Source organism: Sus scrofa, chromosome 14, assembly GCF_054392235.1.
Source record: "Sus scrofa isolate SSC_HxYL_T2T_F1_AM1 chromosome 14, Sscrofa_HxYL_maternal_Yorkshire_Landrace_v2.0, whole genome shotgun sequence".
Taxonomy (NCBI): domain Eukaryota; kingdom Metazoa; phylum Chordata; class Mammalia; order Artiodactyla; family Suidae; genus Sus; species Sus scrofa.
In genome coordinates, this window is record NC_139396.1 from 7074745 (window position 1) to 7093813 (window position 19069).

Here is a 19069-nt window from a genome sequence, read left to right on the forward strand (position 1 = left end):
CCCTGGACTAAATCTTCAATTGTCCCAATAGTCTCGCTCTGTTCACTGAAAGACTCAGGCTTAGGAGATGGAAAGCAGGGAAAGAGTTTAGAAACAGAGGAGGCATCCACTCTTTCAGACCAAAGCTACTTGCCCCTAGAACCTACAGGGACCTGCAGAACACCCCAGAGTGTAGCCCTGGCTGGTGTTTCAGCTATCCCTCCAAGTCTTGGAGCATTTGTGGAAGCCTGGACATTGGAAAGGGGTGGGTGTGTATCCCTCCAGGGTTTGGCACCAAAATGTTACAGAACTGGAGAAAGACAGTTGACCAGAGCAGTGACATATCAGGCAAGATTTATGAACCAGCAGAGAGGTTGGGAGCACTGAGCAAAAGGAACACAGGACCCCTCAGCCTTGGGAAAGAGTCAGGATTTATAGGCAGGGGATCATGTGCTAAGTCCTATACGTTTGGGACAGCAGTTAAGATCCTGGTATAAAAGTTAACATTCTCCTTGGGGCAGTCTTTGTCCTTGGGAAGTCAGCCACTTCATGGGCTTTGTTGTGCTGCCAGTGGAGGTCCAATAAAGTGGAGACTGCAGGTCCGGGTCTGAGAGTGTCAATGAGTCATGGGACTTACCATTTCTTAGGCCTTCATTATGTATATATAATTATTTTTTCCCATTCTTCCTAGTTTACAGTGTTCTGTCAATTTTCTACTGTTTAGGCCTTCATTTTAGTTTATGACTAAGAGGTTCCATGTGGCCATTAATACTTATGTGTTTATCAGATGATAAAATGTGAATTTTGTTCAGAAAGCCTAGGCTGTTTTGAAGTAAGTCAAGAGCCAGGACAGAAGCAGAGCGGGTTTAGGGTAACGAAGTGAAAAAAAAAAAAAAAACTATGCTGATGAATAAAATGTGAAAGGGAAGATCAAGTCAAAACTCATGCTATGACTTTGAAAACCAATTTGTAAATTGCCCAAAGAGGCATACACCAACTATCCTGCCACTGTGTAATGTGGAAGAAACTTCTGGTTCTTGCCTACCTGCCAGAGGCCAACACGGAGTGTCACTCCAAACCCAACCAGGCCCACCTTCCCTCAGCCCCTACCCCACTGCAGAATGACTTTAGTCCCCCCTTCGAAGGTTGAGACTCAAACTTGGCCTCCTTTACTTGAATCCTGAGCATCTGCTGAAGCAGGTCACTCTCTGGGTCCTGGTCTTGACTTTTTGCTTTGAGGCTACCAGGCAGCAGTGGTCTAGGCCGAAGCCTGTGTGAATGGTTTCACAAGGAGGTAAGCCAATAGACTTGGGATGGGTTCCCAAAGACCCTGCCATCCCTCAAATCCCTGGGGTTCACATGTGATACTTCACTGTGGACACATAGTTGGATGGAAGGACAGGAAGGAGAGAGAACTGCACCCCAGAGACCCCTCACACTGGGGGGCCTAGACGGGCCTGTAGAAACCTCAGCCTACCCGTGGGAGGACAGATGCTTGGAGGTGGAAAAAGAGGACATGCTCTGGGTTTGGAGGAAGGATTGCATCAGGAAGGTTGACTTTCTCTAGAAGGGAGACAAGGCACTTTGAAATGTGTGTGTAGGGAATGTGGCTTGATATCTGCTCTTGGCAGAGGGAGGGTCATGGGGAAAGCCTAGCCCTGTCTTGTGTTCCTTAGGCATCTGAAGCTTGCCTCATTAGATCTTTCTAAGGGATGTGAATGGGTGCATACTGTATCTAATGGGAGCATGGGGTGAGATGGTCAGTCAGAAAACTATTCAATGGGGTGGGTGACTGTGGCCACATGTGCCTTGAAGTGGTCCTCTCTAAGCTGGGCCCAAAGTTACTCTGCCACAGCCCAGGCCTCTTCCACTCCTTCCAGCCCAGAGCTCACTCCTCAGGTCAGGGAACTGTTGCCTTGGATTCCACAAGGGAGGGGCAACCATGTGACTTCAACCAAGCTAAGACTCCTGTTTCTGAGTTGTTCTGTATTTTTTTCCCTTTCGTGGAAACACATTTCTTCAGACCTACTTCATCCTGTCTGGTTTCTCACAGCAGATGCTCAGGCCTGACTATGAGATGAAGAGTATGTTCCTATTTCACATCACCATTTCATGGACAGGGATCACATGTGTGGAGGGGGGGTGGTTGCGATGGAATGTCTATGAAGGCTGATTCCTTGTTAAAGAGGGGATGTGTTGTAGCCCAGAAGAGGAAGACGATCTTCTGTGCTACCATGAAACCTCCTTTTCCCCTGTTGAGATTAATTAGGTGCATAGTGGTGGGTACCTCCCTCTGCTGAACAGACAGCTTTACCACAATGGCACCTGACTCATGCCTGCTTCTCAGTTTGTCTTCACCTTCCATTGTTGGGATCTGGAAGGGGAAGGACCTCAGGCAGCCTGTACTCCCACGATCTATGCAACATGACACTCCCTCAGCCTGTGCTAATCCTCTGCAGTCAATAGTGGCTGTGAAATGACAGAATCCAGGGGATACATGCTTAATTCTTAGACTCCTCTCCTAGGAACACAACTGCATGATGGCAGTGACTCAGGGTCCTGGGGATGGGATGGTGGAAACTCTCCCCTGTTCAAAGTCCAATATGGGTGGTTCTGTGAGGCAGGTGCATGATGGGCAGGTGCGTTATGCGATTGTATCAAGGTTCTGTGTGCAGAGTGACTTTCTCAGCCTTTCAGTTTTGTTAGGAGAGGTCATGAAAGAAAGGAAGAGCAGATTTATATTGGCAAGTGCAAAGGAACTGCTTATCAGAAGGTGTGGCCCTAAGACTTTATACACTGCCTGTCCAAAAATGGACTTACAGTGAGTGGATACTGGCTTGGAGTGGGTCCCTATATGCTAATGACCTTGCTGAGGAGCATTGTTCAGAGTAGATGTGCTCCAAGCTCCAGGACTTGGGGACAGTCTGTGAGGGCTGAGTGTTGGAGTTCCTTATTGAGGCTCTCTGAGTGAGTGCTGCTGTGCCTAACCTCTTCCCAGCAGACAGGAGGCAGGGAACTTGGTGCATGGGAACAAATTCACCAGTGGAATAATTCTCAACTGGAGATGAGAACATGAAAAACCCTTCAAGACTGCACAGTTTCCCCTGTTCAAATGCCCTTGCCTGTTGAGATGTACAGTCTGATTCACCAGGAAACTCCCTTCCCAGTTGCCCATTCTCCTCCATTCACCACTTTCCTTTGTCTCAAGAGCATCTCCACAGCATGCTCAGCACAGCAGCCATCATTAAGCCTCATGACTCCCTGTCCCATTTCATAGCACTCCACTTTTCTCCATTCACTCCTGGCCCCCCATTGAAGCCACCCTTGGAGCTGCACCTGCCACCACCCATGACCCCATTACTCCCACCTGGCAGCACCTTATTCCTGCCAGCCTTCACCAGGACATCTCTGGTGGTTAATACTGACCATGACCTCAGTGCCCCAGGGGTTTGCAAAATCACTGTCTAAGTCAGATCAGAAGGAAAGCCAGCATTGCCCCACCAGACTCAGATCTTTGGCCTTACCCAGGTACCCCCAAAGGGAGCTCCTGGGGCCCTCAGTTGGAGGGCTTGTTGCTTGTCCTGTAACCCTATTCCTAGCAACCCCTGCAGTGGAGAGTGTTGTGGCCACACTGGCTGTTGCAGTAGCTCAGGCTTGCAAGGGAGAGTGGGTCACAGGCCTTCCTCCTCAAGCTGCACAATCAGCTGCCCAGCTGGCCCCAGTCTGCCCCCAGTGAGCTCTGGCCCATGGCCACATGGTGCATCCAGGGCAGACAGCCTATCCTCCTCCAAGAATGGGGTCCCTCAGGATGACTCTTTGAACAGCAAGAGCTGAGAACTCCCAAGGCTGGCAGTGCCTAAAATCTCTGGCCCAGAAGCACCTGCCCCAGAGCCCTAATGCAGAACTTTTCTCTTGCTTCCTCATTTGAGTGCATTCTGGAGAGCTCATGAGCTCACCTGGAGCCTTCACTAAAGAGGAACTGGCCATGGACTCACTGGCTAGCTTCCTAGGAATCCTTCAGCCTAGACAGAAGGAAGGTTGAGGGTGATGTCCATGCCATGAAGAGGCATGTTGTCACTCACATGTGTCACATGTCCAGTCCATGACATCCTTTCAGTGTCTTCTCTCAGCTGACCCCCACCCTGTGGGTCCAGCCACATTACCTTCTGTGTTTCCATGGTAAATTTAACACAGACTAGCAGTCAGAGAGGGTCCTTCTGTAATGTCAGGAGCCAAGAGGTGAATGGCACCATCTTCTGTGCTGCTGCATCCTTTCAACAAGAAGTTGGGTGTATGGTGGCCAGGGACTATCACTTCAGAGGAGGCATAGGACAGGCAGGCTCAGGAGAGAGTTTTATGCATATGTGGTCCTTGTTGTTCTGGAGACTTCCAGTTACAACAAGGAGGTGGTAGTGCTCTCTTAAGGCAAGGTTCTTTCCTACTAGAGCTGTGAGCCTGGAAGGAATCTCCCTCCTAGACTTAAGGTCCTTCATAAAAGGGGCACAATGACACCTAGTTGAGAGGACCAGGCAGAAGAGTCCTTGGGCTTATCTGACCTGTTAGCAGCTATCCTGGCACATGCCCTCCCTCATTGATGATGCTGAATTTTATATAAAACTGCAGTCCCGGAGAGGAAAGAGTTCCCCAAGGCACAGCATTCCACCTATGGCCTGGGAGTGGATGCTCATCCTCTGAGGAGTGTGAGGTGGTGGCAACAGCAACCAGGAAGGCCTGTCTTGCTCTACAGACACCCACCCCTCACACTACTGACCCTCAGTCAGGCTGTGGTGGGGAACATGGAGGAGAAGGAATGGAGGTGCTCAGGCAGCTGGAGGTGGGGCTGTAAGAGGAGACTGACCCTGAGGGCTTGCAGCCCAGTGCTTCACTCTCTGGCCCACTGAAACCAACCATGACATTGGAGAAGGGACAGTGTTGGGCCATTCAGGAATGGCAGCACACAAGCAGCTTTGACAGGATGAACTTCTATGAGATGGTGGCAAAGTGAGTCAGCATCCTGGGCTGTGGGGTACATGGTGGACGAGGGGGTGGGTGAGGGCCAGACCGCAGGGCAGGATATGACTGTGATGGTGACCAGCAGAGAGAACGGAGGAGGCTGGCACCCAACACATACTGTTCCCTGCATCCCAGAGGCCTTACTCCCCTCACCTGGAGACCTTGGCTATTCTGTCCTTCTTCCACCAGGAGCACTGCCCCCACATGAGGCTGACCTGTCCCTGTCCTGACATAAGGCCTCAGGATGGTCTTGGGAACCCTAGGAGCCCAGGAAGGGTCCACTCTGGGCACAGGGACTGTGCAGGGAAATGCACTCCACCCCAAGCTGTGTGCTGGGTGGCCAGTGATCACTGATCTAACACTTGGAACCCCTCTCCTCATCAGCAGTGGACTGGCCTTCCCTGGGTTTTCTGCATGGGAATCCCCTAGTTTCAAAACCAAAACCAAACAAATAAGCACCTCTCAGAGGAACGTGAGGCCTGTCTGCTAAGTTTAGCATCCCATCTCCAGCCTCTCCTGAGCCCTGTGTCAGGTGTGTGTTCCAGAACTCTCACTTCCAGACCCAGGACCTAGATTTGGGCAAGGCTACTGTGGGGACACCTGCCTGACAAGGCTGCTGGCCATCACCATTCCTGTGGGACACACAAGGATGGGGGGGCATGAGCAGGGGCCCCCATGGGCCACCATATGTCCAGTAGTCCTGGTTCAATTAAGCAACCTGGGTCTCTGCTGGGCCATGCCCTCCAGGGCTGGTAAAGCAGGAGGTGGCCCAGATCATGTACTTGCCCTAGAGGGGCTCCCTGCTGGAATAGCACCTCACAGGCCCTGACAGCCCCAAGGACACCCTCTCCTCATCCCCTCAGTCCTGCTGCCCTCCGTGGGCTCCAGAGCCCAGGCCTTTTTCTCACTGAGGCCTGTCCCTCAACACCCCCAAGGTTCATGGAATTTGAAGTGGAGGATGACTTCCAGATTCAGAACTTGCAGTGGATGAAGGGGGAACAGGGTCTGCTTACTCCAGCTCTAGTGAGTCCAGCTCCTCAGGGACTTCAGCCCCCAAAGTGGGGCCTTGGTCAGTTACCCACCTGCCCAATGGAGGTAAAGACAAAGTTAATAGGGGCCTAGGGGTAGAGGCAAGATGGCACAAGGGTAAGAGGACATGCTCACCCTCTCCCACAAACACATCAAAAAAAAAAAAAAAAACACACATCTCCATCTAAAAGGATTCACACAGGACATCAACTGAATGCTGGCAGAAAATCTTAAACCTCCAAAAAGGGCAAGAAACTCCTGACATAACCAGGTAGAACAAAAGAAAAAAGAGAGAGAAAAGGAATCAGGACAGGACTCGCTTTCCTGAGAGGGAGCTGTGAAGGAGAAAGGGAACCCACACCCTGAGAAGCAACCTAACAAACAGAAAGATCAGCTGAGTCAGAGGGATCTCCAAGATACTGAAGAAAGAACAGGAGCAGGCCTGAGAACTGAAAAGCAGAGTGAGAGAAGCACAGATCATCTGAACTGCTGGCACAGACACCACAGCCTGAGATTCACGGGGAGGGGGGGTTGCTGGGCACTGAGACTTAGGCTCTGGAGCAGTGAGAAGCTGCTTGCTAGCCCATGGTGGACCAGACCTGTGGGTGGCAGGAGCAAACCACTGCAATTATCCCTGACTCCAGAGGTGGTGTGGCCTACCACAGCTGGGGATATCTGAACAAAAATTACTTGCAGACCCAACCATTTCAGAGGGTATCACAGAAAAGGACACTACAATGGAACCTCACCTGATGGTGCTCTCACTCCTCTGGGGGCACACTCACCCTGCAGCCACCACTGCCAAACATTCCAAGAGGTGCCCATATGCTTGATCACTGTCCCTTCCTAGGAACCGGCAACTAAGAGCACCTTCTTCCCACATCCTGTCAGGGCTAAGCAGGACCAGGTGCTTCTTGCATGATTTTACAGGTGATGGGGCAAACCACCAAAGTTATCTCTAGCTCCAGCGGTGGCAGTGAGCTGACACCATTAGGGGTTGGGGAACAGGCACCTACTGCAGCCCCATTCACCTCAAGGGCATCACAGAGGAAGGCATTGTGACCAAATCAACTCTTGGTTCTCTTGCACCCTTGGGAACACACTGGCCCTGCTGCTGCCACTACTGAATGTTCAGGGCAGTACCCATAGGCCAGATCTCTGGCACTTCCCAGGATCCTGCAACTCGGAGCAGGCTGAGCAGCACCTCCTATGTGGGCTAAGACAGACAGACCACCTCATGCATGGTCTACAGGTGGTGGATGCAAACCAACACAGTTACCACTGAAGCTAGATGGTCATGGCCCACTCCCACTAGGGATCCCTGAACAGGCACCACCTGCCATTCCAATCATCTCAGAGGAGGACACTGCAATCAAACACAAGCTGTTGATGTTCTCACATCCCTGGGAACTCACACACCCTGCTGCAGCTACAGCCAAATTCTCTGGCCACCTTGAAGGTACTTTTGAGCTCAATACTGCTTCCCAGGGCCCTGTAAATAGGAGTAACCTGTGCCGCCTTCCTGCAGGTCTTTGCTTCTGTTGAGAGCCCAATGACCAGGCCCTGAATGCTGGCCCTACTCATTGCCCTCTTCTCCCTGAAAACATACTGAGCATCATGGGGATAACAGACTTCTCATGCAGAAGAAAGAGACAGCAAAGATCCAAACCCCCACACCAATAATAAAGAGTAACCCCCCAAAAAAGATACAAAGGGGTATTCTTGCATAGACACAGACTTACAAAAATACAGTTTGGCTTCCCGAAATTCACACAAAAAGAAAAACACAAGCAAGATGAAGAACCTCAGAAATGAATTCCCAGTTAAAACAACAGGAGAATTCACCCAAAGCAGTCAACAAGGAAACAGACCTCTGCAGTCTGACAGACTTGGAGTTCAAAAGAGACAGGGTGAAAATACGGAAGGAATTAAGAGAGGATAGCAACAGGAATGCAGATTCCCTTAGAAAGGAATGAGAACATATAAGGAGGAGCCAAGAAAACTAGAAAATTCATTTGCAGAGATACAAACTGAAGGAAAGGCAATAAAGACCTGAATGAATAATGCAGAGGAAAGAATTAGTGATGTGGAACAGAGAATAATGGAAATCACCCAATCAGGACAGCAGACAGAAAAGCAAATGGAAAAAAATGAAAGAAATATGAGGCCTATGGGATAATATAAAGCAGGCAAATTTATGCATAATACGGATTCTAGAAGGAGAAGAAAAAGAAAAGCAGACTGAAAATACATTTGAAGAAATCCTGGCTGAAAATTTTCCCAATCTAATGGATACTGATAACAAGATATAGGAAACACAGAGGGCCCCAAACAAGTGGAACCCAAACAGGCCCACACCAAGACATATTATAATAAAAATGGCAAAAATTTAAAGATAAAGCGAAGATTCCAAAGGCAGCAAGAGAAAAGCAAAGCGTTAGTTACAAGGGAACCCAAATAAGGCAATCAGCTGATATTGCTACAGGTACACTGAAGGCCAGGAGGGAGTGGCAAGATATAATTAAACCACTGAAAGGAAAAAAATCTGCAAACTAGAATATTCTATCCAGCAAGAAAATCATTTAAAATAGATGGAGAAATAAAGAATTTCTCCAACAATCAAAAGCTGTAAGAGTACAGCAACACGAAACCCATTCTAAAACAAATACTTAAAGGGCTTCTGTAATTTAAAAAAAAGGAAGATATAGGATGGAGGAAACCACAATTGGAAAGCCATCACTTAAATAAGTCAGCATACAGACCTAAACATGAAGATGTTAAAAAAAGAAAAGGCATCCAAATCAAACACTGTGGGAAAGGGAAGTAAGAAGAAATAGATTCTTTTTTAATTTTTTCATGATGTGTTTAGCCTATATGACTATCAGGCTAAAGTAAGCAGATATAGGAAGGGGTTAACATACTTAAAGAAACAGGGCAACCACAAATCAAAACCGAACACTACATTCACAAAAACTGAAAAGAAAATACTCAAGCATAAAATAAATGGAAATCACCCAACCAAACAAGGAAAGGAAGAAAAGAGAAACATAGAATCAACTGGAAAATAAGGCTTAAAATGGAAATAAATACATATCTATCAATAATCACCTGAAATGTCAATGGACTGAATGATCCAATCAAAAGACACAGAGTGGCAGATTGGGATAAAAAAGCAAAATCCTTCAATCTGCTGCCTACCATACACTCACCTTGGGGCAAAGGACACTTCCAGATTGAAAGTGAGGGGTGGGAAAAGAGATTTCATGCCAACGGACAAGACAGGAAAGCAGGAGTTGCAGTACTCATATCAGACAAAAGAGACTTTAAAATCAAGGCCATCAAGAAAGACAAAGAAGGATAGCATTGAATAGTTAAAGGATCCATTCAAGAAGAGGATATTACAATCATCAATATATATGCCCCTAATATTGGAGGACCCAGATACCTCCAACAAATACAACAGAGATAAAAGGAGAAATTGATGGGAATACAATCATAGTAGGAGAATTAACACCCCACCCATATCAATGGACAGATCCTCCGGACAGAAAATCAATAAGGCAACAGAGATCATAAAGGAAATACCAGAAAAGTGAGACTTAATGGACATTTTGAGGACATTACATCCAAAACAACAGAATACACATTCTTCTTAAGTGCACATGGAACATTCTCAAGAATTGATCACATCTTGGGGCACAAAGCTAACCTCAACAAATTTAGGAGTATAGAAATTATTTCAAGTACCTTCTCTGACCACAATGGCATGAAACTAGAACTCAGTCACAGGAAAGGAAGTGAGAAAAAAACCTACTACATGGAGACTAAATAACATGTTACTAAAAAACCAATGGGTCAATGAGGAAATCAAGAAGGAAATTAAAAAAAAATACCTCAAGACAAATGATCATGAAGACACAATCACTCAAAATCCATGGGATGCCACAAAAGCAGTGCTCAGAGGGAAGTTCATAGCAATACAGGCCTTTCTCCAAAAAGAAGAAAAATCTCAAATGGACAATTTAATCCACCACTAGAAAAAGAAGAACAAGAAAAAGAAACAAGAAGAAGAACAAGAAAAACCTAAAGTCAGCAGAAAGAAGGACATCATAAAGATCTAAGAGGAAATCAATAAAATAGAGATTCAAAAAACAATAGACAAAATCAATCAAGCCCAGAGCTGGTTCTTTGAAAAGGTAAACAAAATGGACAAACCTCTGGCTAGACTCACCAAGAAGAGGAGAGAAAAAAAACCCAAAGTACAAAAATCAGAAGTGAAAAAGGAGAAGGCACAATGGATACTACAGAAGAAAAAAAAAAACCATGAGAGAATACTAACAACAATTATGTGCCAACAGATTCAACCACCTGGAAGAAATGGACAACTTCCTAGAGATGTACAACCCACCAAAACTGAATCAAGAAGAAATAGATCAACGGAACAGACCAATCGCTAGAAATGAAATTGAATATGTCATAAAAACACTCCCTACAAATAAAAGTCCAGGACCAGGTGATTTCACAGGTGAATTCTACCAAACAAACAAGGAGGAACCTATACCCATACTCCTACAACTTTTCCAAAAGGTTGAAGAAGAAGGAATACTCCCAAAGACATTCTATGATGCCACCATTACCTTCATTCCAAAACCAAAGATGCTGCCAAAAAAGAAGTGGTGAATCAGTCAACACCATATATCACATTAACAAAACGAAACTCAAAAATGACATGATCCTCTCAATAGGTGCAGATAAAGCATTTGCCAAAGTCCAACATCATTTTATGATTAAAAGCCCTTACCAAAGTGTGTCTAGAGGGAACATTCCTTAGCATAATCAAAGCCATTTAAGACAAACCCACAGAAAATATAATACTCAATGGAGAAAAGCTGAAAGCCTTCCCACAAAAATCTGGAACAAGACAAGAATGCACACTCTCATCCCTATTATTCAACATAGTATTGGAAGTCCTAGCCACAGCAATCAGACAGACAAAGAAATAAAAGTCATCCAAATCGGAAGAGAAGTGATAAAGCTGTGACTCTATGCTGATGACAAGATACAATAAATACAAAACCCCAAGGACGAACCCCAAAATTACCTGAACTGCTCAGCAAATTCAGTAAAGTTGCAGGATATAAGATTAACATTCAGAAATCAGTCGCATTTCTGTATACCAACAATGAAATATTAGAAAAGGAATACAAAAATACAATACCTTTTAAAATTGCAACCCAAAAAATCAAATACCTGTGTATACACCTGACCCAGGAGGTGAAGGACTTATATACCAAGAAATATAAAACATTAATCAAGGAAATTAAAGATGTAAAGAAATGGAAAGATAGTCCATGCTCCTGGATGGAAAAAAAATTAATATTGTAAAAATGGCCATACTACCCAAAGCTATCTACAGATTCAATGCAACCCTGATACAATTACCCACTCCATTTTACACAGAACTAGAACAAACAGTCCAAATATTTATATGAAACCACAAAAGACCCATGATTGCCAAAGCAATTCTGAGAAACAAAGACCAAGCAGGAGGCATAGCTCTCTCAGGCTTCAGGCACTATTACAAAGCCACAGTCATCAAGACAGTGTGCATCTGGTACCAAAACAGACAGACAGACCAATGGAACAGAATAGAGAATCCAGAAATAAACCCAAACACCTATGGGAAATTAATCTTTGACAAAGGAGTCAAGAATACAAAATGGGGGAAAGACAGTCTTTTCAGCAAGTACTGCTGGGAAACCTGGACAGTTGCATGCAAATCAGTGAAACTAGAACACACTCTCACACTATGCACCAAAATAAACCCAAAATGGATGAAAAACATAAATACAAGACAAGACACCATCAAACTCCTGGAAGAGAAAATAGGCAGCACATTTTCTGAAATCAACCTTACAAATGTTTTCTCAGGTTAGTCTCCCAAAGCGATAGAAATAAAAGCAAAAATAAACCAATGGGACCTAATCAAACATACACGCTTTTGCACAGCAAAGGAAACCAAAAAGAAAAAAAAAGACAACTTACAGAATGGGGGAAAACAGTTTCCAATGATGCAACTGTCAAGGGCCTCATCTCTAAAATAGACAAACAACTTATACAACTCAACAGCAAGAATAGCAATAATGCGATTGAAAAATGGGCAAAAGACCTGAAGAGACATTTCTCCAAGGAAGATATACAGATGGCCAGCAAGCACCTGAAACAATGCTCAGTATCACTGATTATTAGAGAAATGCAAATCACAATGAATATGAGATACCACCTCACACCAGTCACAATGGCCATCATTCATAAGTCCACAAATAACAAATGCTGGAGGGGGTGTGGAGAAAAGGGAACCCTCCTGCCCTGTTGATGGGAATGGATGCTGGTACAACCACTAGGGAGAACAGTAGGGAGGTACCTTAGATATCTGTACATCAAACTACCGTATGACCCTGCAATCCCACTCTTGGGTATCTATCCAGACAAAACTCTCCTTAAAAAAGACACAGGCACCCACATGTTCATTACAGCACTATTCACAATAGCCAAGACATGGAAACAACTCAATTGTCCAAGGACAGGTGATTGGATTGGGAAGATGTGGTATATATAGACAATGGAATCCTACTCAGCAATAAAATATAATGCCATTTGCAGCAACATGGATGGAACTAGAGGCTCACATCCTGAGTGAGGCAAGTCAGAAAGAGAAAGACAAATACCGTACAATATCACTTATGTCTGGAATATAGTATACGGCACAAAGAAACCTTTCCACAGAAAAGAAAATAATTCTCTTGGAGAATAGCCTTGTGTTTGCCAAGGGGGAGGGCGAGGGAGTGGGTTGGATTGGAAGCTTGGGGTAAATCGATGCAGAATATTGCCTTTGGGATGGATTAGCAATGGGATCCTGCTGGGCAGCCCTAGTCACTTATGATGGAACATGTAATGTGAGAAAAAAGAAGGTATACATGTAAGTGTAACTGGGTCACAAAGCTACAGTTGATAAAATATATATATATAAATAAAAGATAAGAAAAAAAGTAAGGTTTTATACCTAAAGAAAATGTATAAATTTTTTATGTATAAATTTTTTATGTATAAATTTTTTATACATTTAAAAAATAAATAGGGACCTAGGGATGACCAATGTCCCAACATTGTTCCTTTAACCGCACTGTGGTATTAGTCTTTCCACTAGAACAGCCCCTGAAGGGGGTCTCACCTGCCCTTTGTCCCTCTGGGTTATGGACATGGTCAGTTTTCTAACTCTTCTCCCTCCTCCATGCCTAAGCAGCGCCATGAGGTATGCCTAAGAAGTGGGCTGGTGGGGAGACCCCTGGGAAATTAAAGGTTCTGCACTTCCTCACATGTGACTCTTACATGTGCCCACTTTCCTCTCCCTCCCATGGCACATGAGGCTTCAGCTGGTCCTAAAACCACCCACACACAGGTCTATGGCCCCCCAGCACTGCCCTCCAATGTGCATGCTCTAGGCTTAGGAAATGGACATTAGAGTCTCTCACTTTCCCTTCCACCTGGTCACCCTCAGCCTGTGCTCTTAGGAAGGCCAGCCCTGGGGCACAACCCAAACACTGCAGCCATGCCACTGGAGTGCCACCAGAGACCAAGGCACTCTTGTGTTCCCTAAGGCTGGGGTCAGACTAGGGTCACCAAAGAATCCTGCAAACCAGAGATTGATTTCAAGGCCCTTCTAAGGCACAGCCAGCAGTGAGTGGCCTTACAGCTCAAAGGCTCAGCTCTCTCTCCAAGAGGTCAGGACATCCCTCCATCCTCCTCAGGGACCTCGATCAGGACCCAGGGCCAATGAGGTTCTTGAGGAGATCTGTCCTCTTAGTGAGACCTGAGGGCTGGGGAACAGCTCCAGTAAGGAGGAGGAGGATCTCCCCACCCTGACCTTCCTCCTGGAACCTCAGCACAACCTGCTGTCCCTGGTGCTGCCCCAGAGCCAAGTCCCCACCACAGGCCTTGTGGGGACTCTGCAGGCTGGGGGACTCAACGAGCTCACTGGGTCACCCCACTCCCCAGAGAATAGGCATCAGCCCAGCCTCCCCAGCAGCTGGCTCTGTGTGGAGGCCTGGCCACCACAGAGAACCTGCCCATGCCCAGGACTGACCTGGGAGTCTTTGGGAGACCAGCCCTAGACAGGGGCTTGTTTACCCTGACAGACCAAAAAGAGAAGGTGTAACACATTTGTCACAGGGAAGAGGATGTTCCACTGCATCCAGTAGTGAACAGTGGGCCAGCTTTCCAGTGCAAGCCCAACAGGAAGCCTAGGGGCTCTCTTTAGTCCCAGCACTGATCCTGGCTGACATGGGGGCAGGGAAGAAGGGCAAGGCTATCAGAGCCAGGAGAGGGGTGGCCCTGCGGGGGGTTAGGTAGTGGGGGATTTGGGTCTGGGTGTGCACAGAAGCACCATTGGGATGAAGTATGTAAAATGTGGACAAAGATAGTTTTATGGGAAATATTCATGGTCCACTGTCATCTGGCTCATGTCTGTGTTGCTCCACAGAGTGTTCTTTGGAGGAAAGAAGGATGAGGGCTGTCACAGGTGCTCTGGATTTACAGGTGAACCATGAAATCTTTCCTCCACAGAGACAAGGACTCATCAAGCTACTCTGGGGAGCACACAGATTTCACTATCCCCAGGAACCCCCACATCATCTCCGTCTCTCAAGCCTGCCTGACTAGTGGGCATCTGGGGCATCTCTACCATTATCTGCATCCCCCTACCTTCAAAGGACTTGGAGCTGCTTTTATGCCTTTCAGCCCTCTGAACACTCAGAAGTTCCTAGAGTGGAGGCTGGTGACAGCCTTTACCTTTAGGGAGTTTCTCTCTGCTTCCCCGAAGTGGCCAGATGACAGGCTGGGATGATCCTACACTCATCCAGGGTGCCCTGTGTGGGTGGCCTGGCCAGAGAGGAAAAGGCTTGGCTGTAGGGACAGGCCTTTCTGCTTCTCTGCCTCATCGATGGGGGAGAATCCACTATTCTCAGTGGGATTATTGCAATGGGCAAAATGGTGGAGGCAGGTGCCTCGTAGTCCCAATGAGGACAGAAAGATGGGAATGGTTGAGAGGAAATTCATAGATGATTAGGGACTTGAGTGGAGTAGTCCATCGTGATTTATTTAATTTTTCTTTTTAAGGCTGCACCAATGGCCTAAGTAGGTTCCCAGGCTAGGGGTCACATCAGAGCTGGAGACACTGGCCTATGCCACAGCAATGCCAGATCTGAGATGCATCTTCAACCTACACAGAGCTCACAGCAGTGCTGGATCTTTAACCCCCTGATAAGGTCAGGGATCGAACTGGCATCCTCATGGATACTAGTCAGATTTATTTCCAGAGAGCCACTATGGGAACTCTGAGTATTGCACCTTGTCAAATCCCTGCACCACCCCAATGGCATCAACACCCAGATAGCTTTAGAAAGAGCAAGACCTAAGACTTTACAAAGACCAGGAATAGAGTTCCTGCTCTGGGAAAGAGGCCTAAGTATCCTGCCTTGTTCCAAGGAACCCCCATATGCCAAGAGTGTGGCCAAAAAAGGAAAGTAACAAAACCAAAAAATGAAATAGACTAGGTTTAACATTAAGGTGCATGGACTGCAAATGACAAATTACACTAATGTTCTTCAAACCATAAAAGGAATGAAATAGAAGGAGTTCCTGTCATGGCTCCGAGGTAATGAACACAACTGCTATCTGTGAGGACATGGGTATGATACCTAGCCGTGCTCATTTGGTTAAAGTTCCAGAGTTGCCACGAGCTGTGGTGTAGTGTCATGTAGCTTTGATCCTGCATTGCTGTGGCTGTGGCATAGGATGAAAGCTCAAGTTCTAATTCAATTCCTAGCAGGGGAACTTCCATATGTCCAGAATGAACTCCACCAAAAAAAAAAAAGAAAAGAAAAAGAAAGAAAAAAAAGAACACTAAAAGAAAAAGAATGAAATTAAAAATAATTAAATGGAATTTTCATTCAACAGAATCAGCTGTAGCTTACATTTGACCCCTAGTCAGGGAACCTCTACATGCTGCAGATGGAGCCAAACTTGACCAAAAATACATACATAAAATAAAATAAATCAATAGTGGTCTAACGGATGATACATTCATGGAATCAGAGAATTGACTACCATCCACAGGGTGGATAAAGGAGGTTCCTAATTGCAGGGGTAGCATGGCTGCAGCTTGTCCGAGGGAGAGGCAGGTGCTGGGCAACCTTTGCATATGATACACACCAAGGGGAAGCCTGCCCATTGACAACACAGAAAGTCTCATCTCCAAAACTCTCAACATGGAATCAGAGCATTGGCTGAAGGAACACACCTGACAGTGGCTGTGGGCCGCCTGGTCTGGGTTCTCCCTACCAAAGGCCATGTTTCTCCAAGAACAAGGCAAGGAGTAACACTTTTCTAAGTCACAGACATCATATATTAACAATACAGCTATTACAATTGTGCAGGCAAAGGGCTCTGAAGGGAATTTTTAAGTGGGGGGCAGGGAGCAGTTGTGTACGAGGGAGGATTTGGGCCCTCTGGCTTGTAGGTGACCTCTTGTCAGACAGGGGAAGTGACACACCTGGAAGCTGGGTAGTGTTCCAAGGCACTGCCTTCCTTCCTCAAATGGCAGGGATATGGAGGGTTTAAAAGTGGGAGCAGAGCAAAGATCTATCACCTACTGCCTCCTTACCTCCTCTGCTTCAGGGTGAGGAGCTTCCTGCTTTCATAGAAATTATTGCTAGCACACCGATCATTGGAGATCTTGAACATCAACATTTTGCTTCTCAGAAGCACATAGGAGAAATCAAAGATAGCCCATGGGTGTAGCTAAGGGTCTTGTCTTAGGGGAAACTTGCTTAATTGCAGTAGCTGCTTCCTGGTTAACTGGGGTTCGGTTGTACTTCTTCTAGAAAATGATGTTACTAATATTTGAAAAAGAACGTTTGGGGAGTGACCACCATGGCTCATTGGTTAACAAATCTGACTAGGGTGCATGAGGTTGCAGGTTCTAGTCCTAGCCTCGCTCAGTGGGTTGAGGATCCAGCATTGCTGAGAGCGGTGATGTAGGTCGCAGTAGTGGCTCAGATCCTGTGCTGTTGTTGCTCTGGCATAGGCCAGTGGCTACAGCTCTGAGTAGACCCCTGGCCTTGAAACCTCCACATGCCATGTGTGCAACCCTAGAAAATACAAAAAGACAAAAACAAAAGTTTGGCAATCCCATATTTTGGGAGGTAGCAAGATGGAGTGATGAGATTTCGGTTTCTGAAGTAGTGAGAGGGCAGGGCTGACTTGGGCAAGACAACCTCCCTGCAGGAGAAAGCCTGGCCTTCCTGGGACTTCAGGGTCACTGCCCATAGCCAGGGCTTATGGCTGACAGAGATGGGAAGTGCTGCCTAGTGACTCAGCCACTGGCCTTCTGAGGCTTATGGCTGCACCCACAGCTCAGACCCACCCTGAGCAGCAGGAAAGAGGCTGGAGCTTCCCCCACCCTGAGCGCTCATCCCGCAGCCAGCTACTCAACCTGCATCCTGCATGTCACCATGCTGGTTGTAGTCCCTGCCCACAGGGGGCCTGGACTTCTCTGATCATGCAATAAAAAGCACCAAGCCCAAGATCTGGGCCCCTCTCCTGAACGCTGGGTCCGAACAGAGTCTCTGGGTGCTGACCCGGAAAACAATGTGCAATGGCGACCCACAAATTCTCCTACTATTGTTCTGTCTGTGAACTTCCCTTGATAAACACAACTTCAGCAGCATGAATTCATATATTCAGGCAATTCCCTTATGGTTACTGTATAAGTGAAAAGTCTGAGAACTCCCATGTAAAATTAATATTCAAAAGGTTCACACCAATGACATTTGAGGAACCTATAAGATAAACAAATAGTCATTACATTTCACTCCACCGTGTCCAAAGTATAAGCTTCCCCTTGTATAACAATGAGAATGAGAAGTGAGCCTCCAAATATGTGGAAATTGAGATGCACACTTCTAAATAACCCATGGTTAAAGATGACTCTCAAAGAAAAATTTTGAAATGAATAGAACTGAATGCAAAGGAAGATACAGTCCATAAAATGTGATTGGATCCAGATAAACCATTGTGAAGATGGAAACAAATGGCACTAGATGCTTCTGCAATACAAAAGAAGAAAGGTCTCAAAATCAATAGCTTAAAAAACATTGCAATACTAAGCCAATATCTGAAGAACAAATGAACTGACAATGCATTAGAATCAAATGGAGTTTATTCTAGGAATACAAGCTTGGTTTAGTATTTAAAAATCATCAGTGTAGTTTGCTGTTATTAATAGATTAAAGAAGAAAATGTACATGGTCACATCAATTACTACAGAAAAAGCATTTGGCAATGTTCAACAACCCATTCATGTTAGAAACTCTCAGAAAACCAGGAAGAACACTCCTTCAACCCAGTACAGAACATCTACAAAATACATACACTAAGCATCCTACTTAAAGGTGAAAGAATGAATGTTTTCCTCCTAAACTCAAAAGAAGGTCAGAATGTCCTTTCTCATTTCTTCCATTCTACTTAGTACTGCAGGGACTTGCCAATGCAGCATGGCAAGAAAAAGAAATGAAGACATACAGAATAGAAATGAAGAAATATAACTGTCCATGTTCATGGATAGCATGGCTACCTCCACAGAAAATCCCAACAGTTCTCTTAAGGTACACTGAAGAGATGGAGGTTCCTTTACCAAAGTCTCAGGAGAGAAGATCAACACAGAAACATTCATCATATTTGTAAATGCTAAAAAGGGACATCTGGTAGCCCAAACCAAAAACACAATGCAATACAGAGCAGTTCCAAAAAATGAAATATTTGGTTATACATATAAGTTTATGGCTGCTCCTGCAGCTTGTGGAAGTTCTCAGGCTAGGGGATCAAAATGGAGCTACAGCTAGCAACCAACACCACAGCAACAGCAACACCATATCCAACTGGCATCTGCACCCTACAGTATAGCTTGTGGCAATAAAAGTACCTTACTCCA

At 45.8% G+C, this 19069-nt stretch overlaps 1 protein-coding gene across 1 annotated transcript in view; it reads right to left on the reverse strand.

Annotated features, from left to right (window-relative positions):
* The window catches only part of LOC146396272 (uncharacterized), a 93509-nt gene that overhangs the window by 43999 nt on the left and 30441 nt on the right, over positions 1–19069 (reverse strand). Inside the window, exon 5 of the mRNA XM_084996796.1 lies at positions 6006–6074. The gene's annotated coding sequence lies outside the window, so the exon portion shown is untranslated. The remainder of the gene's footprint in view (positions 1–6005; positions 6075–19069) is intronic.